At 43.4% G+C, this 26,379-nt stretch overlaps 1 protein-coding gene across 11 annotated transcripts in view; it reads left to right on the top strand.

Annotated features, from left to right (window-relative positions):
* The window catches only part of ARVCF (ARVCF delta catenin family member), a 738,556-nt gene that overhangs the window by 406,423 nt on the left and 305,754 nt on the right, over positions 1-26,379 (top strand). For 10 of the 11 annotated variants that reach the window (XM_075832471.1, XM_075832494.1, XM_075832495.1 and 7 more), the window contains one exon: positions 20,412-20,480. The gene's annotated coding sequence lies outside the window, so the exon portion shown is untranslated. Of the gene's footprint in view, positions 1-19,558; positions 19,651-20,411; positions 20,481-26,379 lie in introns of all 11 variants that reach the window. The other variant, XM_075832490.1, reaches the window with a different exon arrangement.

The following is a 26,379-nucleotide window of genomic DNA, read 5'->3' as shown; positions in this document are numbered from 1 at the left end:
TCTCAGTATGCTAAAACATGATTAGCTATTGTATGGTTTAAAGATTCAGCTGACTATATAATAACATTACTATTGATACAAAAATAAAATCTAAAAGGACAACCCTGCCAGTGAGTCACTGAGGGGAAATACCCATGTTTGTGTACACACATGCATATTAGTGTATATACATAGTTCCGACTACTGTTGGCAGTGCTCCAGAATTGCTAGCAGAGGCTCCAGACTGGCTGCATTTAGTCTAGTTCTGGCTCCAGAGCCAAGAGAAACTATCCGCTGTAGTTCCTTCTGGTTCAGGAAGCCCTGATTTAGAAATACAGAGAACAGCCCTGTCCTATCCCTCTACCAGCAAGCTATGAGTTCACTGCATTTGTGTTTTAATGTAATAAATCACAGAACATGGGATCAAATTTATTTAATATCACAGAAAAAGGCCATACTTACTGATACAATGGCAATTTAAAACACCAGTTCCCTGCAGGATGCAGACAAGCCATAATGTTATATTGAGGGAGGTCACATAGGTTTAACATACTGATGAACATCCACTAATACATGAACTAGTCAGAAGAGGAGGTGGCAGCTTATTATTCTAATTGCACACAGATTAGGGTCTATTCACATATTGTGGTTGTCGCATTTTTTGTCACGATGTGGTTTTGCTGCATATTTGTGAAAATCGTGTCCCTGTTCTTATATCAGTAAGCATACCTCCCAACCGTCCCGAATTCAACGGGACATTCCCAGATTCCAGGCGGTGTCCCGCTTTCTCGGGCAGCCGGTGGCATGTCCCTGTGTCAACGCTATTTGCATCCTCAGGGCGCAGATATAGTTGAATCCAATGCTGAAGCAAGGAATCATCAGCTCCCTGTAAGCCGCTCGACACAGACAGGCGCGATGCAGTGACGTCATTGCGCCTGTCTGCTCCGAGTCACTCATGGTACAGTGCGGAGGAGCAGAGGGATCTCCTCCACTTGTCGAGGACTCCCCGGGCACAGCACTACTTTAAGCACTGAGCCTGGGGAAGCCCTTGACGTCACTGTCCATATATGGACAGTAATGTCGGGCTTTCAACTATGGAGTCCCCGGCCAGAGCAATGCAAGCTCTCTGGCCAGGGACTTCTGTCTTGGAAAAGCCCTTGACGTCACTGTCCATATATGGGGGCAGCTATGGGGAATTATACTGCATGGTGGCAGCTAAGGGCACATTGTACTGTATGATGGCAGCTAAGGAGACATATTGCATGGTGGCAGCTAAGGAGGCATAATACTGTATGGTGCAACTATGGGGCATTATATTGTATGGGGGCAGCTATGGGGCATTATACTATATGGGGCAGCTATGGGACAGAATACTGTATGGGGGCATTATACTGTATGGGGGCATCTGTGTGGGAATTATACTGTATTGGGGCAGCTATAGGGGCATTATTATTGGGGCATTATGCTGTATGGGGTCAGCTATGGGGCATTATACTGTATAAGGGAATTTGTGTGGGCATTATACTATGTGGTGGCATCTGTACGGTTATTATACTGTATAGGGGCATCTGTGTTGGCTTTATACTGTTTGGGTGCATCTGTTGGGGCATTATACTGTATGGTGCAGCTATCGAGGGAATTATACTGTGTGGGGCAGCTATTTGCCATTATACTGTGTGGGAGGCACTATGGGATATTATACTATGTGGGGGTCATTATACTGTGTGTGGGGTTCTATGGGGGCATTATACTGTGGGGAGGCACTTTGGAAGCATGATACTGTGTGGGCTGAACCGGATGTGTATGGGCGGGGATTGGTCGTGTTAGAGGCATGGCTTAAAAATAAAAAAATTGCCACTACATGCGCCGCATCGGTTGTCCCTCTTTGAAATATTTGAAAGTTGGGAGATATGCAGTAAGTATGGCCTTTTTGTGTGGTGTTTCCATATAAAGTCTCTTTTAGGATATGTCAATACACAGATGAAAAACTGTGAAATATCTGTCCAGATTATCCATGCAGAAGTGCTGAAGATCGAGATAGAGATTCCGCACGTGTTTTCTGCTGTTTTTCAGGACACAATATTTGCGACTTACTTACAAATGTCACAGGCAGTGTTGATCTGCAGCATGTACAAACCACTGGAACATCATGCCAATCGATGTGTGCATTTCACTGTTTAAAAAGTGGACACTGAACAGATAAAATGCATGAGCTCATTGGCTGTACTGCAGAGGTTGGCACCTACAGTACAATGGTACTGTCACGATCTTGGGGTATATGGACCTACTAGGCTGCTACGCCATAGCGGAGAGGCAGCTGGCCAAGTCACAGTCAATGCACAAGTCTATACAATAAGTACGTAGCACGAAAGTACCTGAGATAGTCTAGACACTTGGCAGAGGTTTTAGCATGGATGGGGCTCGATGTGGCAGGTAGCGCCAGACGTGGCGGATGACAGTAGGTACAGCAGTTTGCGCCAGACATGGCGGATGACAGAAGGTGCAGCAGGTTGTTCCAAACGTAGCGGATGACAGTAGGTGCAGCAGGTTGCGTCAAACGTGGCGGAGGACAGCAGGTGCAGTAGGACACGACTTCAATCACTAGACACGCTCAGGAACAAAACACAACACGCGAAACAGGATACAGGTAGTTGGGCACGGGAACACGGCTAAGAGAACATTTGCAAGACTAACATGGGAATTACAAACAACGCTCAGGCAAGGAATGAAAGCGCAGGGCCCTTTTTTTATAGTTCAAGGTGATCTGGAGCATAATTAATTAATTACACATGCGCATACTGGCCCTTTAAGGTCGAGAACCAGCACGGGCACCCTCTAGTGGACACTACGGGACAGAGCAGCCGCATGTGCTGACGTCTCCGGGGAGGGAGACGTTGGCAGGAAGAGGAAGATCTGCGGGCGGCAGGTAAGTGGAGGTTGCGGTCCGTGACCGCGGCCGTAACAGGTACGTGTGCTATATTGCTATCTTCCTAGGCCAGGAAGAACTGCTCTTTCGGACACCAGGTGAGGGAGAACCCATTTCATTATTACTAAACTACGGTGGAGACTGTAGAGAACCCTGAATAAGCTCCTCTCCTCAACATAGAAAGTAACTCAACTCTTCCAGCAGCTCTCTCTGATTTTTATATCTAAGATCTTGCTTTACCTATATTAGTTATCTGCTTAATTTTTTATCTTAGTTTTTTATTTTTATGGGTTTAAATTTTGGGACTTAGGAACCTATTACAAGTTTTCCTTACAATTATGTATCAAGCAGGGGCGTAACTAGGAAAGACTGGGCCCCATAGCAAACTTTTGACTGGGGCCCCCCCTCCGCTGGGTATCACACAACCCCCCCCTGCTGGATATCACACACCCCCCCCTTGTAGATAGTGCCTCCTTATAGATTCCACCACACAGCGCCCCCTATAGATAGCACCATACACAGCGCCCTGTAGATAGCGCCATACACAGCCCCCTGTAGATAACACCTTACAGCCCCCCTGAAGATAACGCGATACAGCCCCCCTGTACACCGCGTTCCAAAGTATTATGCAAATGTTATTTTTCACTGATTTTCCTAAATAGTTGATGCAAATGACAGTCAGTATAATCTTCAAGCCATCAACCGTTGGAGTATAATGTGAATTTTATTGAACAAATCTCCTAATGATAACAGATTTTTTTTTAGAAGTAAAAAACTCAAAATGCACTGTTTCAAATTATTATGCAAAACAGAGATCAAAACATTTTAACCCCTTAATGACCAGCCTATTTTAGACCTTAATGACCAGGCTATTTTTTACGTTTTTCCATCGTCGCATTCCAAGAGCTATAACTTTTTTATTTCTACGTCGACATAGCTGTATAAGGTCTTGTTTTTTGCGGGACAAGTTGTATTTTTTAATAGCACCATTTTGAGGTACATATTATTTATTGATTAACTTTTATTAACTTTTTTTTGGGAGGGGGGTAGAAAAAAATCAGAAATTTCGCCACACTTTTTTGCGTCCTAAATCTACGCCGTTTACCGTGTGGTATAAATAACACAATAAGTTTATTCAGCGGGTTGTTACGATTGCAACTATACCAAATTTGTATCGTTTTTGTATGTTTTACTACTTTTACACAGTAAAAACGCTTTTTTTTAAAAATTATTTGTTTTTGTGTCTCCATATTTGAAGAGCCGTAACGTTTTAATTTTTTTGCCGATGCAGTTGTATGAGGGCTTTTTTTTTTGCGGGAAGACTTGTAGTTTTTATTGGTACCATTTTGGAGTAGATGCGACTTTTTGATCACTTTTTAATCACATTTTTTTAAAGTCAGGATTCACAGAAAACAGCAATTTTTCAGTCGTTTTTTATTTAATTTTTTACGGCGTTCACCGTGCGGGTTAAGTAATGTAATAGCTTTATAGTCGAGGTCGTTACGGACGCGGCGATACCAAATATGTGTAACTTTTTATCTTTATTTTGGTTTTTTAATAGTAAAGCAGTTTGTAAGGGGAAAAAGTGGGTTTTTCATTTTTTTTTCAAATTTTTTTTTAATTAACTTTATTAACCTTTTTTTTAAACTTTTTTACTAGTCCCACTAGGGGACTTCACTATGCGATTCTCTGATCGCTATTATAATACACTGCAATACTTTTGTATTTCAGTGTATTATGCCTGTCCTTTAATGTGAGATTTATTAAATAAATCTCACATTAAAGGTTAGGTTCTAACCAAAAAATTCCCATTGGTATTCATCCAGTGAAACACATATATTACTCAAGGGAAAAACCACGTATATTTACTATTGCACAGTGAATAATATTATGCCTGTCCGTTTAAAACGGACAGGCATCTGCTAGGTCCTGCCTGCGGCATGATCTAGCAGGCATTCGTTACAGGCAGACCTGGGGGCCTTTATTAGGCCCCCGGCTGCCATTAGAGACACAGACACTCAGCGATCGTATCGCCGGGTGTCGGTGGGAGAGAGAGGGAGCTCCTTCCCTCTCTCCAAAACCACTCAGATGCGGTGCTCGCTATTGAGCACCGCATCTGAGGGGTTAAACGGGTGAGATCGATACTAATATCGATCTCACCCGACAGAGCAGGGACGCCCCCAGCCCTCAGCTGCCTCTGGCAGCTGAGAGCAGGGAGATTTGACAGCTCCCTGGTCTGTTTACTTATTCCGATGCCGCAACGTAAAAAGTCTATGGCATCGGAATAAGGCCCGTTAGTGACCGACGTAAAAAGACTATGGGCCTGTCACTAACGGGTTAAAGGTTGTAAAAAGAACTAAAATGGTATTTGTTTTGAATTTGTAGCATCAGGAGGACATATTTACAGAAATCAAAAGCTCTTTCAATCAAAAAAAAACTTAACAGGCCAAGTTACATGTTAACATAGGACCCCTTCTTTGATATCACCTTCACAATTCTTGCATCCATTGAATTTGTGAGTATTTGGACAGTTTCTGCTTGAATATCTTTGCAGGATGTCAGAATAACCTCCCAGAGTGTGAAGGATCTGCCAGACACAACTTCTGTGTCGACGCCCATAGGTGATCAGTCTGCACCTGCTTCTATGTCTGTGAGACTGACTCCATCTTCCACCACCCAGGATGGCAGGCTTAGGAGTGGGAGAGCCTATCACAGCCTGGCCAGACAGAGCTAGCTCCCGCCCTCTGTCTATTTATACCTGCCTTTCCTGTTCCTCCTTTGCTTGTGATTCTTCTCTGTTGGTTTCCTGGCCCTGCTGCAGTTTCTTGAACTACTGATCCTCTGCTTGTGATTGACCTTGGCTTTTCTGACCACTCTTCTGCTCTGCGTTTTTGTACCTCGCTCATCTCCTGGTTTGACTCGGCTCGTTCACCTCGCTTGTTGCTCACAGTGTTCCCGTGGGCAACTTCCCCATTTCCCTGGCTTCTTTGTACCCTTGTCTGTTTGTCTGTCGTGCATCTATTGAGTGTAGGGACCGTCGCCCAGTTGTACCCCGTCGCCTAGGGCGGGTCGTTGCAAGTAGGCAGGGACTGAGTGGCGGGTAGATTAGGGCTCACTTGTCTGTTTCCCTACCCCGACATTACACAGAGCTTCTGTTTTGATGTGAACTGCCTCCCACCCTCATAGATATTTTGCTTGAGGATGCTCCAAAGGTTCTCAATAGAGTTGAGGTCAGGGGAACATGGGGGCCACACCATGGGTTTCTCTCCTTTTATTCCCATAGCAGCCAATGACACAGAGGTATTCTTTGCAGCATGAGATGGTGCATTGTCATGCATGAAGATCATTTTGCTACGGAAGGCACGGTTCTTATTTTTGTACCACGGAAGAAAGTGGTCAGTCATAAACTCTACGTACTTTGCAGAGGTCATTTTCACACCATCAGGGACCCTAAAGGGGCCTACCAGCTCTCTCCCCATAATTCCTGCCCAAAACATGACTCCGCCACCTCCTTGCTGACGTCGCAGCCTTGTTGGGACATGGTGGCCATTCACCAACCATCCACTACTCCATCCATCTGGACCATCCAGGGTTGCACGGCACTCATCAGTAAACAACACGGTTTGAAAATTAGTCTTCATGTATTTCTGAGCCCACTGCAACCGTTTCTGCTTGTGAGCATTGTTTAGGGGTGGCCGAATAATAGCTTTATGCACACTTACAAACCTCTGGATGATCCTACACCTTGAGTTTTGCGGGACTCCAGAGGCTTCAAATACCTGTTTGCTAATCCTATTAATTTTTCTGGCAGAAATCTTCCACATTATTCCTTTATCTGAACGAACCCGTCTGTGCTCTGAATCAGCCACAAATCTTTTCACAGTACGATGATCACGCTTAAGTTTTCTTGAAATATCCAATGTTTTCATACCTTGTCCAAGGTATTGCACTATTTCACGCTTTTCGGCAGCAGAGAGATCCTTTTTCTTTCCCATATTGCTTGAAACCTGTGGCCTGCTTAATAATGTGGAACGTCCTTCTTATGTAGATTTCCTTTGATTGGGCACACCTGGCAAACTAATTATCACAGGTGTCTGAGATTGATTACAATGATCCAAAGAGCCCTAAGACACAATACCATCCATGAGTTTCATTGAAAAACTAATAATTAAATGTTTATGACACTTAAATCCAATGTGCATAATAATTTGGAACACGGTGTAGATAACGCCATACAGCCCCCCTGTAGATAACGTCTTACAGTCCCAAATCCGCCCTGTAGATAACGCCATACAGCCCCCTGTAGATAACGCCATACAGCCCCCCTGTAGATAACACCATACAGAGCCCCCCTGTAGATAACACCATACAGAAACCCCCTTGTAGAAAACGTCATACAGACCCCCCTGTAGATAATGCCCTACAGACCCCCCTGTAGATAACACCATACAGAGTCCCCCCTGTAGATAACGCCATACAGACCCCCTTGTAGATAACGCCATACAGACCCCCCCTGTAGATAACGCCATACAGACCCCCCCTGTAGATAACACCATACAGAAACCCCCCCTGTAGATAACGCCATACAGACCCCCCGTAGATAACACCATACAGACCGCCCTGTAGATAACGCCATACAGACCCCCCCCCCAAAAAAAAACGGCCTATAGTTTGTCCTACAAAAGAGATGTATCCCCCTATCTACAGGATAGGGGATACATGTGTGATCGCTGGCAGCGATAAGGAGAACGGGGGACCAAAAGTCCCCTGAAGTTCTCCATGACAAAACTCGGACTTCCGGTGTTCAATAAAAATGAAAGGAGCGCTGGTCACGCATGCGCACAAGCGCGACCGTTGCGCAAGTCATTTCTATGGAGCTGCAGACAGACTCCGGAAGTCCGAGGTTTGTCATGGAGAACTTCGGGGGACTTTTGGTCCCCCATTCTCCTTATTGCTGGGCGTCCCGTGTGGATAGGGGATGCATGTCTTTTGTAGGAACAATCCCTATTTTGTATGTGTTTAGCCTACATCAGACATACAGTATACGTCTGTATACCATGAAAAGTATAAAGTTGACATTAGGGCATGGTGAACACATATGTGGTCTGGACAAAGCCTCATTCATACAACTATCTCCTCATAGTGAACCCAGCCTGAAGCCCTCTGTTATTGGATTAGGGCTAATGCACACAACTTATTATCTAGAGGCAAACAGGGAATCATCTAATCACAAAGGACGGGAAATCATGGTACTCAATATATAGTTTATGAACAAGGAAAGAAACATTGAAGGCCCTGGAAAAGTCATATCTTCTCTTACTAAAGTAAATTCTGAAAAAGCTAATTAAATAAATACTAAAAATACAATTAATTAGTGTAGTCTTTGGGCAATGTGTCATGTTTAATGATATGTATTTCTGAAAAAAAATATAGCAAAAATGTTGCAAGCAAATCAGTTTAATATTATGGGCAATTCAAAATAAGCACTCTAAATGTCAAAGCAAAAATGTCAAATTAAAGAGCAAGTGAACCCGGGCTTGACATATCAAAGCGTGTTTTTCTCACAGCTGAATAATATACAAGAGATACCTACAGTTTAAGCTTACCATGTTAGCAAGGGCTGGGAAAACAGATAACCAAAACCAGTCGCTTCGCTTAAAAGTGCTGTACAGGGTTACTGACAAATGAGCAGAGGGTACAGCCAGTGCTACTATTGTGCAGAATACTAGATGATTCATGAATGCCCTTTTATATATATATATATATATATATATATATATATATATATATATATATATATATATATATATATATATGTGTGTGTGCGTATCAGTGTGTTTGGAGCAACTTTCTAATTACTTTTTATTAAAAAATATTTGAACGTTTTGAGATGCAGCTGCTTTGTATCCTCTATACAGAGCAGCTGTATCTTGCGCTTAGATCTCAATCTGACAGGTCAGCAGCACTAACGGGCTATGAGATATGATCGGTAACAGCTCGATCCTGCGTGTCATAGACTCGCTGACACTGAACCAGTCAGTCCCGCTGACCTGACGGATACAGGCTTCAGCACTGGATACAGCTGCTCTGTATACATGTTATAAAGCAGTTGTATATCAAAAAGTTAAAATAATTTTTAATAAAAAGTAATTAGAATGTTGCACTAAACACACCGTAAGACGTTTTTATAAAAAAAAGTTTTCCAAGCTGTTACATAGCTTTTAAGATGCCACCAGGAGTTGTCTAGGTGCACCTACATAATCAGCCGTGGAATAAGGACACAGGAGTTTCTGGGTTCAAATCCGGACACACATCAATTGGTAGCAATATCCTTGTGTATTTTGGTGGTGCTTTATTTTTTAAAGAAGCACAAAACTAAAATTGTCCCCTAAACTGTTACCTTCTATAACAATTAATTTTATTGTTTCTTCTGAGAAGTAAATTGGGAGAAATGCGACTAAAATTTCAGCACCTAACTAACAAAACACAGCATGATGTAGAATTGCTGCAAAAATGTGAATGGGATTTTTTATTTATTGCACATCTGTTCACTGATGTAAAATACCACAGTGGCAAAATTGCTAACAGAAAACCCTGTGTGTGCCCATCATTATTGGGCATTTTAGTTACACAATGTTAAGAGACTGATCTTTTAATAATGATCTATTTTTTTAATTGTTTCCAATTGGCTGTTCTAGGCAAGTGATTTTTAATCACTTCATATTATAGTGATCTTGTTTAGAAGTCCAATCTTGCAATTTAATGGCCCTAAGTCAATTTAGTTTAATGGGATAGACAATCAGTCATGTCAAGAACAGTTAGGAGTTTCTGGGCTGGTAGTTCTTGCTTAGGTGATTAATCTTTCGTTATTTAACACTTAAAATTGCACTGTCCTCGTGAAGGATTTTATGAGAAGAAATCACATGACTTCACGAAATCAGCCATGAGGCATTTGCTTCATTACTTGTAGAGTTATTTCTTCAGTACTACACATAAACATTAAAAAGTCCAATATGATTCTTAAAGAGGCTCTGTCACCAGATTTTGCAACCCCTATCTGCTATTGCAGCAGATAGGCGCTGCAATGTAGATTACAGTAACGTTTTTATTTTTAAAAAACGAGCATTTTTGGCCAAGTTATGACCATTTTCGTATTTATGCAAATGAGGCTTGCAAAAGTACAACTGGGCGTGTATTATGTGCGTACATCGGGGCGTGTTTACTACTTTTACTAGCTGTGCGCTCCGATGAGAAGTATCATCCACTTCTCTTCAGAACGCCCAGCTTCTGGCAGTGCAGACACAGAGCGTGTTCTCGAGAGATCACGCTGTGACGTCACTCACAGGTCCTGCATCGTGTCGGCACCAGAGGCTACAGTTGATTCTGCAGCAGCATCAGCATTTGCAGGTAAGTAGCTACATCGACTTACCTGCAAACGCCGATGCTGCTGCAGAATCATCTGTAGCCTCTGGTGCCGATGTGTCCTCGCTCGTCTGACATGATGCAGGACCTCTGAGTGACGACACAGCGTGATCTCTGGAGAACACGCTGTGTCTGCACTGCCAGAAGCTGGGCGTTGTGAAGAGAGGTGGATGATACTTCTATACACAACGCCCAGCTAGTAAAAGTAGTAAACACGCCCCGATGTACGTACATAATACACGCCCAGTTGTACTTTTGCAAGCCTCATTTGCATAAATACGAAAATGGTCATAACTTGGCCAAAAATACTCGTTTTTTTAAAATAAAAACGTTACTGTAATCTACATTGCAGCGCCTATCTGCTGCAATAGCAGATAGGGGTTGCAAAATCTGGTGACAGAGCCTCTTTAAAGGGGTTATCCGGGGATCACAAATTGCATTGCAATAATATATTTATGCGAAACTAAGTAACTTACTAATATACTTTATTACAAATTCTGTGCTAAATGGTGCAGTTCAAACCTCATGAATGATTCAGGAAGTGCTGGAGCTTTTCTAAAAGTGATGACGCTCCGACACGGACCCACGTGACTGAGCTCTTGCTTCATGTGCTGTTCGTGAACATGACCGCAAGGGGCTGTCACATTGCCTATTGCTTGAGTCCCGAGCAGAGCATCAGCTAGCGCTTTGCTCGGGACTCCAGCACTGCTCCCGAAGTCCATATTTGGTCAATTCAGGGGTTTGCTATCGCTGGAGTTACCGAGCAGAGCATCAGCTGTTGCTCTGCCTGGGGACTCCAGCAGTTCTGCCCACGCCATTGTCACTGTCCATATATGGACAATGACGTCGGCAGAGCCCTACTGGAGTCCCGGAGCAGAGCATCAGCTGATGCTCTGCCTGGCGACTCCACAACTTCTGCCTACGTCAGTGTAACTCCATAAATGGACAATGACGATGGCAGCACTACTGTAGTCCCGGAGCAGAGCATCAGCTGATGCTCTGCCTTGCGACTCCACAACTTCTGTCCACATCATTGTAACTGTCCATATATGGACAATGACGTCGGCAGAGTAGTACTGGAGTCCCCGAGCAAAGCATCAGCTGATGCTCTGCCTGGGGACTCCACAATTAATGCCGTCATTGTCACTGTCCATATATGGACAATGACGTCGGCAGAGTAGTACTGGAGTCCCCGAGCAAAGCATTAGCTGATGATCTGCCTGGGGACTCCACAACTTCTGCCGACGTCACTGTCACTGTCCATATATGGACAATGACGTCGGCAGAGTAGTACTGGAGTCCCCGAGCAAAGCATCAGCTGATGCTATGCCTGGCGACTCCACAATTTCTGCGGATGTCACTGTCCATATATGGACAATGATGTTGGCAGAGCAGTACTGGAGTCTCGGAGCAGAGCATCAGCTGATGCTCTGCCTGGCGACTCCACACCTTCTGCCCACGTCTTTGTAACTGTCCATATATGGACAATGAGGTCGGCAACACTACTGGAGTCCCGGAGCAGAGCATCATCTGATGCTTTGCTCGGGCCTCCAGTACTACTCTGCCGACGTCATTGTCCATATATGGACAGTGACGTGGGCATCAGCTAATGCTCTGCTCGGGGACTCCAGCAATAGCAAACCCCTGAATTGACCAAATATGGATGTCGGGAGCTGTGCTGGAGTCCCGAGCAAAGCGCTAGCTAATGCTCTGATCGGGCCTCAAGCAATAGGCAATGTGACAGCCCCTTGTGGTCATGTTCATGAACAGCACATGAAGCAAGAGCTCAGTCATGTGGGGCTGTGTCAAAACGTCATCATTATTAGAAAAGCTCCAGGACTTCCTGAATAATTCATGAGGCTTGAACTGCACCATTTAGCACAGAATTTTTAATTAAAGTATATTAGTAAGTTACTTAGCTTCACATAAATATATTATTGCAATGCAATTTTTGATCCCCGGATAACCCCTTTAAGTTCATATATGTGTAATGACCAGTGAGTTCCTGTTTCAAGATGAATGGTCACAGTTAACTAGAGTGTGGTGATCGGACCATACACAATCATATGACTGACAACACTGAAAGTATCACTTGGATTACTAAAACAAACATTTTGTCAAATTGAAATAACTACTTTATGCTGTAGAGATAGTGTGAAGTTCCATATAGTGTAGCAGGATCCGTCAGAATTAGATGCCTTCAGTTGCGCCTCCTTACTGCTCCAGATTTGCATTCAAGATACACAGGTAAACAGAGTTTTGTATTTAGATATATAATTGGTATTGATGACTGTTGTTGCTTTTGCTCCTCCTTGGTAAGGCTTCGTTCACATCTGCGTCAGGGTGCTGTTCTAACGTTCTGTCAAAGCTTTTCGTCAGAACGGGACCCTGACTGAAATAAACAGAAACCATAGGTTTATTTCAGTGGTGTACATATCCGGTGCCAACGGTTTCCGTTTGTCTCAGTTGTGCAAGGTTTCCGTATTTTTGACGGAATCAATACTGTAGTCGACTACGCTATTCATTCCGTCAAAATAACGTAACCCTTGCACAACTGAGACAAATGGAAACCGTTGGCACCGGATCCGTCACCATTGAAACCAATGGTGATGCAAACTGAAACCTATGGTTTGCGTTTGTTTCAGTCATGGTCCCGTTTTGACAGGAAGCTCCGACGGAAGGTCAGAACGGGGACCCTGACGCAGATGTGAACGATGCCTTAGAATTAATCAAATTTATATTAATGCTTGTTATGGCACTTTCTGCATTCCTCGATACCTACAACAGGATTTCATTTGACATCCGTAAATCACAGCAGCCATTTATAAATTTGCTTTTATCTTTTTTAGTATAAATACTGAAAACACACGAAACCTATTTTTTTTATTGTTCAGTGCAAAATTTACATTAAAATGCTTCTCTAGCGGATGAGCTGAATTATTGAAGAACTCCAGGAGCACCACTCTAAGGTTATGTTCTGTTCACACATTGCAATTTGTTGCAGAATTTAATGCAGATTTTGATGCAGATTTTTGAGCCAAGGCCAGAAGTGGATCCAGGAGGAATAAGATGTATAAGTTCTTACTTTATGTTTCCCATTACTCTTGAAACCACTTAGCTCAAATATCTGCGTCAAAACCTGCATCAAATCTGCTACAAATCACCATGTGTGAACGTAACCTTACTGATGCTGATTGGCCTCCATCTGCTGCCGTATTATGTCTGTAAAGCACTATATCCTCACTAGAAGAATCTGTAAGGATAAATCTGTGTTGCCTCTGTGTGAAATCAGAGGCACACAGAGGTACAGTATAAAGGCCCTTATACCCTGGGCAATTATCGGGTAGACAAGCGTTTATAGAACGCTCGTTGCCGATAATTGCCCTGTGTAAATAGGGCAGCGATCAGCAGATAAACGAGCAAACGCTCGATCATCTACTGATCGTATCATTTTTAAAAAGTTAAATATTATTGTTGTCGGCAGCACATCTTCCTGTGTAAACAGGAGACGCACTGCCCACATGATAATAATGTATGGGGACGAGCGATCGGAGTAACGACCGCTCGTCCCCATACATAGCTTCATGTGAAAGGAAAAAACGAGCGCTGTTCGATGATGCCTCGTTGATCGGTGCTCGCTACATCAGTCGAATATCAGCCGGTGTAAAAGGGTCTTTCTTTAAGCATCGTATTTGGGATATGTGTAGTATTGATCTTGAATACAGCCATGTGGATGAGGCATTATGATGTGTAGCAATTATTAGTTGCTTGTAGTTTATATTGTATCTTTGCTACAATAGAAATTAGAACTCCATAAACTAATTGCCTGATAAGCCTGTGGCCAGGGCCATCCTTCACTTTTTTGGGACCCAAGTCAAGAGTTAGTGGTGGGGGCCCCCTTGCAATTTACAAAAAATGACCAATATTGTGAGAATTCTACGGTACAGCATAGGCAAACAAAGATATGCAGTATATCATGGCATAGAACGTTTACCGTTGACTGTGCTCTGTTAAAGAACAAAGCAGTAAATAAATAATCATATGAATTGCCCTGAATTACTCAACCAGTCTAAGGGCTTATTCACACAAACGTATAATACGTCCGTGCTACGCGCGTGATTTTCACGCGCGTCGCACGGACCTATGTTACTGAATGGGGCCGTTCAGACTGTCAGTGAATTTCACGCAGCGGAATGCACGACATGTCCTATATTTGGCCGTGTTTCGCGCTGCACGCACCCATTGAAGTCAATAGGTGCGTGCAAATCGCGCTCGGCACATGGAAGCACTTCCGGGTGCCGCGCATGATTCCCGCAACAGCAGTAAAATGAAAGAATGAAAACAGAAAACCAGAGTGTCATCATGATGCCGGCTGTGCGAAAATCATGCAGCCGCGCACCATATGGTGATGACACACGGACCTTTTGCGCCCGCGAAACGGCGCATTTTTTTGCGCACGCAAAACGGACACGTCCGTGTGAATAAGGCCTTAGCTTTACACAGCCCAGACTGATTTCCACTAGAACAGGTAGACCAACGGGGGGTCAGATTGTATTAGGGAAAACCAGCCACAAGGTTGTCCGACAAGGCACTAGTTAAGGATTTGTGGGGGTGACCCCATGCTGTTCGTTTGATTTATTAATTTCATGAACACATGATGTGCTTAGATACAGGGCCCCATCAGACAGTATACCACATGATAGGCTTAGCTACAGGACCCCAGCAGACATTATAACACATGAAAGGATTAGATACAGCAGCTCAGCACAGTATCACACATGATAGGCTAAGATACAGACCCCAGTACAGGGGCGTAGCTAAAGGCTCTTGGGCCATGGTGCAAAAGTTCAGCTCGGGCCCCCCGTCCACCCGTCCACTTCTTTGTGCAACATTACACTACTAGCAGTGGCGAATTAAGTGTACTATGGGCTATGGTCTGTTGACACAACTTGGGCCCCCTCCTTCCCACTCACACGCAATTCAACCCCCCCCAACCAGCTGACACTGTACCCGTCAGTGCCACTGATCTGACGGATATAGGTTTTAGCACTAGATATAAAGCAGCTGTATCTAAAAAAGTAAAAATAATTTTTAATAAGTATTTAGAAAGGTTGCACCAAACACCATACACTATTTTATTTAAAAAAAATACTTTTTGAAAGGTTTACATAGCCATTAACACATCAAATAAAAACAAATTGTAACACCTCTTTTTAAAGGGTAAGTAAATGTTCAACAAACTTCTGACATGTCATAGTGACATGTCAGAACTTTTGATGGGTGGGGTCCGGGTGCCGAGACCCCCACCGATCGTCAAAACTAAGCGGCAGAAGCGCTCATGTGAGCGCTGAGCCACTTAGTTTCTTTTCGGCTTTTTCCGGAAAGCCAAAGTAGCGGTGTACGGGCTCATTGACTTTTTATGTACACAAACTGCTCGGCTTTCCGGAAACAGAAACCAAGCGGCTCAGCACTCACACGAGTGCTTCTGCCGCCTAGTTTTAGTGATCGGTGGGAGCCTGCGAGCGACGCTGCTTCCGTAACTTTCATTCAGTTTTATGGGACTTACGGAAACAGCGTAGCTCAGCAAGCTACGCTGTTTTCGTAACTCCTGACCATGTTATCAGGATGAGGCAGCGAGAGCAAAAACAGGTGGATATGTCATACATTTCCCTTATGGGAAAACTGAGGGCTGTATGGGGGGATTATATTGCAAGGGGAGGTGAGTTTGTCTCACTGACTGCTGGGGGCTCTATAGGGAGGTCTGAGTATCTGATTCTGACATCTCTGGGGATAGCCCCCCCATAGAGCCCATCGCTCAAACCCCCCTATAGAACCCCCAGCAGTCAGACAATTTGACTTCCCCTTGCAATATACTAGTAACTAGTGAGGGCTCCATGGGAAGCGGGGAATTATACTGAATGGGGGGGGGGTCTAACCATCTAAGTGACTCCAGAGGACTCTATGAAGGGGGGAATAGTCCCCCCATCCCCCATAGAGCCCTCAGTATTTCAGTATATATTATACAGCAGGGGGGGGTTGAGCGTGTAACAGAATGCCGAGCGTCTATGGGGGGAAATTATTATCCGCCCATAGAGTTCTCTGCAGTGAGTTAGATGTAAATCCCCCCTGCTGTATAATTAATCCCCCCTTAGCGTCTGCCGATTGTTGCTTGGGGCAGGAGGCGAACAGCAGACTAACCTTCTTCCTCACCGCTCGACCACCACCCTTCTCTTCTGTTCCTCACTGGCGGTATGTGCAGCGTCAAAGAGGGGCGTGGTCTACCACCTAGCAGACGCACGTCTTCTGGTACTATCCCTCCCCTCCTCCCCATCAGCACTGCGCTGGCAGCTCTATTCCGTTCCAGTCTGCCCCTCCCTCCCTCTCAGCAGCGGCCATTAGCGGCGCTAGTGATTTTTAAAATTATATTTCCCGAACCGCCCATATGATAATCCGCCACTGACTACTAGTGCCCCAAAGTAAGAATCCCCTCTGAGCCTCCTAAATTAATAATACCTCCTGCAGTTTGCTGAGACAGACTGTGGGGTCCGCATGACTGTGGATTGTCTCATGACAAGTCTTCATGGACAAAGTGTCTATATTGCTAATATATCTAAATGTAAAAAAAATTTTTTAAATAACTTACAGGGACCCTTTATGACTTTATCCCTCCAGTTCCTTGTATGTTTCCATTTGGTTGGCGGACAATCACCCTTTTCTCCCTACAGCAGGACTTGTAAGTCAGCACAGCAAACACAGTGCTTCTACAGCAGTGGACTGGCACTATTTTACAACATCCTCAAAGGCTTTGTAACCCTTTGAAAGGGATTTTTCTTTTTTCCTAAGAAAAAGGTCAGTGTGTTTTGTGCAACTTTATAATTAGTCTTTATTGAAAATTATTTTTACTTTTTGAGATACAACTCCTTTGTATCCTGTATATAGAGCAGCTGTATCTTACGCTGAGTCCTATACCCGTCAGGTCAGCGGAACTGACAGGTTCAGTAACTTAGATGTGATCGATTACAGATGGATCCTGCGTGTCTCCCGCTGTCACTGAACCCGTCCGTCCCGTGGACCTAACGGATTCTTACATCTCTTGCACACTACCGCAACTGGACCGTGAAAAACGGTCCGTGTGTCGGCCGGATTTCCCAGCCCGACCACGGTACATGTGAATGGGACTCCTGGCATCATAGACATTTATGACGCTAGGAGTCTCTGTTCTTTACTGAACGAAATGATACTGTACGGAACGGCAGTTTTGTGGGGAGGCAGAGACTCCTAGCATCATAAATGTCTCTGATGCCAGGAGTCCCGTTCACATGGACCGTGGTCAGGTCGGGAAATCCGGCCAACACACAGACCGTTTTTCACTGCCCGGTTAGCAAACAATACATCTGCTCTGTATAGAGAATACAGAGCAGCTGTATCTCTTAAAATAATTTTTAATAAAAACAAATTATAAAATTGCACAGAACACACTGACTGACCTTTTTATTAAAATAAATAAATAGCTTTCGAAGGTTTACATAGCCTTTAAAGGCTATGTACACCTTTTGGAGGGCAATTTTTTTTATTTTTATAAAAAGGTCAGTCAGTGTGATTAGTGCACCTTCTTTTTACTTTCTGAGATACAGCTGCTCTGTATTCTCTAAACAGAGCAGCTGTATCTTTCATTAAGACCTGAATCCCGTGGACCTGGTGGGTTCAGTGTCCGCGGAGACATGCAGGATCCACCTGTAATCTATCACATCTAAGTTATGAACGTAGATATGAGGGATATCAGGTGGATCCTGCGTGTCTCTGAACCAGTCAGTCCCGCGGGCCTGACGGGAACAGGATTTAACGCTAGACACAGCTGCTATATATATGTATGTGTATGCATATGTATATATATATATATATATATTATACAGAGCATAATTTTTAATAAAAACTATTTAGAAAGTTGCACTAATCACGTCTGAAAATTTTATTAATACAATTTTATAATAAATTGCCCTCCAAATATTTACATAGGCTTTAAACTATTCCTCATTACCACCCATGCCATTTATTTGTATCTTTCATGGGCAGTGAACCATGAAGTGGTACAGTATACTTAGCTTGCACAAAGATATACAAAGCAGCACACATTTTAAATAGAGTTCGAAATATCTCTGCACTGTTCAGCAGTAAGAAATCAGAGTTTTTCTTTTCTTTGTCTTTCCTTGGCAAGTGCAGAGAAGATAAGACAGGACGGCATAGTGCTTGCAGACGGAGCAGTCCTAGTCTTATCTAAAGTTATTCGGCAGCTCAGCTGTCAAACTACAGTGTCCTGAAAGTCTTTGCAGGACGGAAGGAGGAGAATAACCCAGGCACAGAGACCAGTGCCCAGAGCAAATTCATCCTAATGAAGGGAAAGTAAGGGCACAGCAGCGCATGCACGTCCACCACTGCTGCCTGATGCAGCGCAGAGTGCTGCAGTGTGATTATCCTGACTCCTCCTCCTTAGTACAGCCCAGTCAGCGTTAGTGTGGTGAGGGGAGCCTGTGGGCCCCATGGCTTAGGGGCCCTGTCACAAGTGCGACCGCTGCGACCCCTATAGCTACGCCACTGCCCCAGTAGACAGTATTGCACATGATCGGCTTAGATACAGAACCCAAGCAGAGTATCACACATGATAGGCTTAGATACAGGGCGTAAGTGGAGAGTGTCACACATAAAAGCACTGCTCCTACTTCCTCCCCATATTCACCCCTCCTCCTCCATAGACCTACATGCATGGTGTGTGTTTGTGTGACTCACACTCTCTCTCTGCTCCCTTCTTCTGCTCCCTCTCCACTCTCTATAGACTTGTATGGACAGGCAGTGAAATGACACACCTCATCTTCTGCAGCCTGTTAATTCTGCTCTGTAACCAGGGACAGACTTTGATCAGAAGACCCCTTAGAGGTCATCATGGGATGGCCAAGATTATAATTTGCTGCAACTGCTCACGGTCCCCAGCTGTTGCACTGACACCCGCATCCTATTAAATATAATGGTATTCATTTTACAACTTTTAATGTTACCTATCTGTTGGTATTTCTACTTTTTGAAAATTATGAATATAACTATCTGTGCTATATAGGAAATGTAAATATTTGGGTGTTTATGCCTGTTACAACTGTGTGATTAAATACCGATGTTCAGAAAAAAAAATATTATTAATTAAAATAAACTATGTGTAAATATTTTACTTCCTACTTTTAGAACCCAAAAATACGCCTATTTTGCGCATAGGACTTGGTGATTTCTAGTTTGTTTCCTCTCCAGAATTGTAGTACAAGCTCTTAAATGTAAAGGTAATTTACCATATCTTTCCACACTTTTCTGTTCCTCTCGTGTCTTGTGTAGCAGTAACTGTTTTTAGAGACTCTTAATGATCGTGGCTGTACGTATGACAATACAATCTAGTCTAAGCAATACTGTCTCTGATTTTTAGGAATGCCTGGATATTGTTATTCCAGGTAAATGATCTGTGTAATACTTGACAAGTCTAGGTGAAGCCTCCAGTTTATATTCTTAGCTACAGAGGATAAGTTGCTGAGCTCATATTGTTTCAATAAGGCTTACGCTTATGATTGACAAGTTCTAGAAAAATGTAAAACAATGAATTCAATCAGTCGGCTACCTAGGAACATTCAGTTATACTGAACTTTGTCATATTGCCTGTTATGTTTCTTTGTTTTATTTTCTGTTTTAAAGAGAATGTGTCGTAAATGTGTGTAGAAATATATTTCAAGCCTGTGCCCCATGATTCAGGAGTTTCTGCTCTTGATTTAAGAAGTCTTCTGGACATCAGGGCTGATCCAAGAATACAGACTTCACTCATGTGATACCACACATACAGTATCAAAGATTATTTTGAGTCGATTTCTTCTTTAATGTCCTATTTAGTAGATGAAAAAACCTAAGATAAAACCTAAGTAAGTTTTTCTTCAACTATAAAAGCAAACGTATCAGAATCTTGAATTCGCAGGATACCCACTTGTAATATTTAAATGACTGTTGACAAGTTTATTTCACAATTTGCTGATTTAAATAATGTTTTCTTGTCTCATAGATAAAACAGTAGCCACAAAATGAGGAGTTAAATCGACTGAGACAAAAAAAATAAATTGAAAAAGAAAAGGTATGTGGTCTATTCTAGATAACAGAAAATGTCTCATGCTCCTATTTGTTGAGATCACAATGTTTTCGTTTTAATTTTGCTTTGCGTGTACTGATTCTACAGTATGGCATCTATTTCCATTTTTATGTGTCTGAAAATCTTGTTAGAAGTGCAGGTCATGGTGTCCCTGTTGTCTTCAAAGCAGCCTCTTGTTAAAGTAAAAAGTGCTAAAACTTTCGGTTTTATACTTTTGGCATCTTGTAAAACATTGTCAAGAAAGTTGCTAGATAGATGGTTAGTTAAAAACTTGCTTCAGACAACCCTTTGCATACATTTTGGATAAACGTCTATTTTAATGTCTCTACTTCATCTGTTCTATCGGTGCATTGACTTAATCTGGGCCACGACATTCTGTCATGGCAGATTTTACTAAGTGGATTTTTCTGACATTGTACTCAATACAACCGGATGGTAAAGTATTCCCGGAGTATTTCATAGCTTTAGCTAACCGTTTTTATAATACTGGAGTGAACAACGGCCATGGGAGAGGTATGACCAGTTGCTTTGATACCCAGTGAAAAAAGTAAAAAGCTATACTTACTCGGATGCCATTCATTTATTTAATTCTTGTTTATACTTTCATTACTCCAACACAATCTGATTTTACCTTTCCCCCACTAGCACTGGAAGAGCTGAAATGGAAAGCATCCTAAGTTTAACAGTATGCGTGGTGCAAGTCCTATCAGGGGCTCCGTCCAACTGACCCTAATATAGTATCCAAAAATGAGTAAAGTCAAAATCGCCAGCACTCAGGTCTCGATGCAAAAAATAAGTGTAGCAGTTTTAATCCGGTCGTGCAACGGGCACGTGCTTGAGAGAGCTTGTTGTGCGAAACATTTCATGACCAGATTAAAACTTCTACACTCATTTTTTGCATCAAGACATGAGTGCTGTCTATCTTCACCTTATATAAACACTATGGACAGTTTTGTAGAATCAACCTTTCAGTATGTGTTTGGAGAGTGGGAAGAAACTTGGGTACCTGGAGGAAACCCACACAAACACGGGTAGTACATACAAAGTCCATCTCTAGGTCGGATTTGAACCCAGGACACCTGTATGGGAAAAGTGTTTACTCACTGAGCACTGGTTTCTACATTGCCGTTTTCTATACATCTGTTTTTGAGCTAAAACAAGTAAGAAAATTATGTATTTTCTTTATAATTTTCCTCACTTTAGGACCAACTCCTCACATAAAAAATGGCACCAAACCGCCCTGTGTGAACTGGACTGTAGTCAGGTTGTACCTAAGATGAGCAGGTTTTGCGAACCCTGCAGTCTAACCCAGGGGCGTAACTAGGAAACACTGGGCCCCATAGCAAACTTTTGACTGGCCCCCCCTCCCCTGGGTGCCACACAACCCTCCTTGTACATAATGCCCCCTGTAGATATTGCCCCCTGTAGATAGTGTCATATAGCCCCCCTGTAGATAGTGCCATGCAGCACCCCCCTGTAAACAGTGCTATGCAGCCCCCTGTGTAGGCCGTGCTATACAGCCCCCTGTAGGCAGTGCTATACAGCCCCCCCTGTAGGCAGTGCTATACAGCCCCCCCCTATAGGCAGTGCTATACAGACCCCCTGTAGACAGTGCTATACAGACCCCACCCCCATAGACAGTGCTATACAGACCCCACCCCCATAGACAGTGCTATACAGACCCTACCCCCATAGACAGTGCTATACAGACCCTACCCCCATAGACAGTGCTATACAGACCCCCCTGTAGACAGTGCTATACCGACCCCCCTGTAGACAGTGCTATACCGACCCCCCTGTAGACAGTGCTATACCGACCCCCCTGTAGACAGTGCTATACCGACCCCCCTGTAGACAGTGCTATACCGACCCCCCTGTAGACAGTGCTATACCGACCCTCCTGTAGACAGTGCTATACCGACTCCCCTGTAGACAGGGCTATACAGACCCCCCCCTATAGACAGTGCTATACAGACCCCTTTGACAGTGCTATAAAGACCCCCTTAGACAGTGCTATAGAGACCCCCTTAGACAGTGCTATAGAGACCCCCTTAGACAGTGCTATAGAGACCCCCTTAGACAGTGCTATAGAGACCCCCTGTAGCCAGCGCTATACAGACCCCCTGTAGCCAGCGCTATACAGACCCCCTTTAGCCAGCACTATACAGACCCCCTTTAGCCAGCGCTTTACAGACCCCCTGTAGCCAGCGCTATACAGACCCCCTGTAGCCAGCGCTATACAGACCCCCTGTAGCCAGCGCTATACAGACCCCCTGTAGCCAGCGCTATACAGACCCCCTGTAGCCAGCGCTATACAGACCCCCTGTAGCCAGCGCTATACAGACCCCCTGTAGCCAGCGCTATACAGACCCCCTGTAGCCAGCGCTATACAGACTCCCCGTAGAGAGTGCTATACAGACCCCCCTGTAGACAGTGCTATACAGACCCCCCTGTAGACAGTGCTATACAGACCCCCCTGTAGACAGTGCTATACAAACCCCCCTGTAGACCGTGCTATACAGACCCCCTTGTAGACAGCGCTATACAGACCCTCCTGTAGACAGTGCTATACAGACCCCCTGTAGACAGAGCCATACGGACCCCCCCCTAGTAGACTGCAGCACACAGCCCCCCTTGTAGACAGCACCGTATACCGCCTCCAAAACCCCAAACAATTATACATACCTGGGTCCCATTCCCACGACGAATGGAGCTGTTCAACAACTCCGATGGGATCCTTGCATAGACCACTTACTACTGAATGTGGCATCGCTACCGCTGCTGCAGCTATAGCGGCTGCTAGCGGCACCACCGGGCATGGGGGGCCCATGTTGCCAGGGGGCGGCACTAAACCCCTCGTGCCGTGGGCCCCCGTTGCAGCCGCTATGGCTGCTACAGCGTTAGTTACGACACTGGTCTAACCCTTTTCTTCATTACAGCGCTTATAATTATATATTGTTGTCACTGTAAAATATAGATTCGTACAGTTGCAGTGGTCTTGATTGTGAGTCCACTGCTTTACTCTTTCTCCTTCTAATATTACTCCCATCTTCTTTCCTAATTGTCTCCTTCCTCCCTCCCTCCCTCCCCCAAACTTATTCTTAGATTAGTTGGCTTTCTATGTTATTGCCCCTGAAATGTCTGTGTCTCAGATAAGTTAGAATGTGAGCCGGGAATAATATTATGTTATCCCTATGGGTTTTTGGGTTTTAGGGCTGTGGGTTTAATTCCCTGCATGATGTGCTAGCATATGGTTAATGTTAATTGTATTGCTGACTGTTATGGTAATTTTTTCTGGGATAAATATATTTTTGGTCTTTTGTCACATGTTTGTTTTGGATAGTGACTACATCTTGAGTGATATATAAATGTAAGAACATGTTCACACTGGTCGACCCGTATTTACTGCAGATATCTAAGACTAATCTTGCACATCTGCTATGAATTTGCAGTCTGATGTGGGGCAAATCCATGTGTGAAAATTTACTGCCACTTATTGACACGGATTTTAAATACAGACAGGCGCATTTCCCATTGAAATCAATGGGGGTTGGATTTTACGTGGATTTCATGTGAATTTCAGCATGAAATCTGACCCGTGTCAGTATAGCCTTATATGTTCACCATATGCATTGCTCATACATCACTTGTATTGGCTATTTTTGATTATTGATATGATAACTGGATATTCGTTGATGGGACATTACATTCAGAGAACATCCATTTAAAAAAGAATGCATTTGTATATTATTATGTGTATATTTGTAGAGTTTGGGAAGTGTCGGTTTAATATGCCATTATGCTTACTATGTAAGTACTGAGTAAAAAAAAATAATGAATAAAAAGTGTACAACCAGGAACAGAAACAGACATATAGTAGAAGTTAATGGTTTCTGACTGTGCCAATGCTCTGCCTAAGCATGTACGTAAGTGTATAATAGAGGCATATTTAGTTCTTGGAATCAATGTTAAACTTCTATTTTATAGAGAACTGGTGATTGTCAAAAGCTTTTAAACTAAGTACTAGAAAGTTATATTGTTTGCTTCTGCCCTGTTCCTCCCTGTTTACTTATTTAGGTGCTATCTTCCCCAATGAATTGTTTCATTTCCCCCGAAATTAATATATTCTAATCTCTTAAGGTGGCCATAAATCTTAGATAGCTGTTGACGAAACGTCCATTTGGCCGACAGCTATTTCCCCAAGACTCCTCATACATGCACCCTGGGCTCGGCTGAGCATGCATGTCTTCTCAATGAGGAGAGGGGGATAAGACTCTGCCAGACACTTCGGGCTTATCTCCTGCAGAAATAAAGAATCAGGCATGCTGAAATCCAAGATCTCCGATGCTTCTTTCCCCCAACATCTGCTGTTGGGATAGTCAGGACACCCCCATACACATTAGGTGATCTGCCATTTCCACCGCAATCTGCGGGTACACCTGATGTTCATCAAATGTGTATGCCACTTTTAGTGACCATGGTTTTTTGGTAACAGAGGTAACAGTAATACTGTGTTGTATTCCTAAAATTCACTATCTAATGTTGATTCTTTCCTGTTATTTGTTTTCTTTAATGTATTATGTTTTTTAATCACTGCTCCATTAGGATACAGCTATGATATTTGCATTGTCTAGGGGAAGTGTGAGATAGTTTTAAATCCACCCTCATCAGAAGCTTATTTTGCTACTGTTTAAATGAACACTCCAAGCACAATTGATCCACTGTGTTATGCCTTCTGCAGGACATTAGGGGCGGGGCATGACACAAGGATTCCCTCTTTTGTTCTCTGTGGGACTTGCACCAAACATTACTCAGTGTATCAGTAGGGGCGCTGCATGACACAGGTGTTCCATGAATCCTTGTGTCATGAATTTCCCCCTAAGGCCCTGCGCTAGACATAACATTATATCAGTTTTGCCTGACATGTACCTTTAATTTTACAATGCTTTATGCTGCTGCCCAGATCAGTGTTTTTGCTGAGGGGGTTTTGTGACAGGCAGGGCCATGTTTATGTACCATTTTTGCAGCCTTTAGCTTTTCCACAATTTTACTCATCTGTTAATCTAATAAAGTGATTCTGAACTAGAGTGTGAATATGTAAAGTTGATATCATATATATGTGTAATTTTGGATAGTGATAGTGATGGGGGTGTTTTATATTTATTTTTATTATTTTGTTATTTGTATTGTTATTTTTTTCTAATATTATAATTTCAAAGCACCATTAATTCCGAGGTGCTGTACATATTTATTTCTGTAATTCTTTTTTCGTACTGTATTAGGCTTCATTTCACATCTGCTCCGCTCATGGGTTCCGTCTGAGCTTTCCGTCAGGGGAACCCGGGAAAACATAGGCTTCTGTTTTCATCACCATTGATTTCAATGGTAACGGAACCTGTGCTAATGATTTCCTTTTCTCATCGTTGTGTAAGGGTTCCGTTGTTTTGACGGAATCAATAACGTAGTCGACTACGGTATTGATTCCGTCAAAACGACGAAACCCTTGGACAACTGAGACAAACAGAAACCATTAGCACCGGGTCTGTCACCACTGAAATCAATGGTGATGGAAACCTATGGTGTCCGTTTGTGTCAGTCAGGGCTCCATTCCGATGGAAAGCTCAGTCTAAGAGTAGTGTAAACAGACTCAGTATTAATAGAAAGGGAGGTCAGGACTATTGACTGGTATAGGGACTAACTATCCATGAGTGCCATATTTTTGTAAACTTATTCGGGCATCCTCGTGCCTCATATGTGAGATCGAAAAAGGGAAGATTGGAGTTCACCACTGCAATGCATGCTTGCACCTTGGGGTGCTTCCAATGCATGAGAATGTTTTTTTTTATTGCATAAAATAATAAAAGCATCATAAGGGATCTGAAAG

Source organism: Rhinoderma darwinii, chromosome 1, assembly GCF_050947455.1.
Source record: "Rhinoderma darwinii isolate aRhiDar2 chromosome 1, aRhiDar2.hap1, whole genome shotgun sequence".
Taxonomy (NCBI): domain Eukaryota; kingdom Metazoa; phylum Chordata; class Amphibia; order Anura; family Rhinodermatidae; genus Rhinoderma; species Rhinoderma darwinii.
This window is presented reverse-complemented; position numbering and strand designations above follow the sequence as displayed.